This window comes from Budorcas taxicolor, chromosome 13 (genome assembly GCF_023091745.1).
Source record: "Budorcas taxicolor isolate Tak-1 chromosome 13, Takin1.1, whole genome shotgun sequence".
NCBI classification, from domain to species: domain Eukaryota; kingdom Metazoa; phylum Chordata; class Mammalia; order Artiodactyla; family Bovidae; genus Budorcas; species Budorcas taxicolor.
The window spans coordinates 23658983-23659551 of NC_068922.1; the positions used below are offsets into that span (position 1 = coordinate 23658983).

General features: G+C 37.6%; 1 non-coding gene across 1 annotated transcript; it reads left to right on the forward strand.

Annotated features, from left to right (window-relative positions):
* The first annotated feature begins 227 nt into the window (after positions 1 to 227).
* LOC128058971 (U6 spliceosomal RNA) lies at positions 228 to 333 on the forward strand. The gene has a single exon (XR_008200563.1). It is a non-coding gene; the product is annotated as a U6 spliceosomal RNA (small nuclear RNA).
* Positions 334 to 569: the final 236 nt, after the last annotated feature.

The following is a 569-nucleotide window of genomic DNA, read 5'->3' on the forward strand; positions in this document are numbered from 1 at the left end:
CTGAACTGAACTTACCATTTCTGGCATTATTCATTCCATTTTGTGGATTAAAATTTCCAACTGTTATCATTTTCCTCCTTCCTGAAGAGTTCTTTTCACATTTCTGCTGGTCACAATTTTTTGTTTTACCAGGAATGTCTGTCTTTTACCTTTTTTCCTTTTTTCTTCCTTAGTGTGATATGATTACATTTATAACATTGGAACATGCACATTTAAAATTGCATAGAGTGCTTGCTTCAGCTGCACATGGACTAAAATTGGAACCACACAGAGAAGATTGGCATGGTCGCTGCACGAGGATGACACAGAAATCCAGAAGCATGCAACTTTTTTGTACATAATGCATTGAACTATATACTTCAAAGTGGTTAACATAGTAAATTTTATGTTATGTATATTTTATCACAATAAAAAATGCATAGAAATGGATCTAGAAATATACATCAGTTCAGTTCAGTTCATTTCAGTTGCTCAGTCGTGTCTGACTCTTTGCGACCCCATGAATCGCAGCACGCCAGGCCTCCCTGTCCATCACCAACTCCCGGAGTTCACTCAGACTCACGTCCATC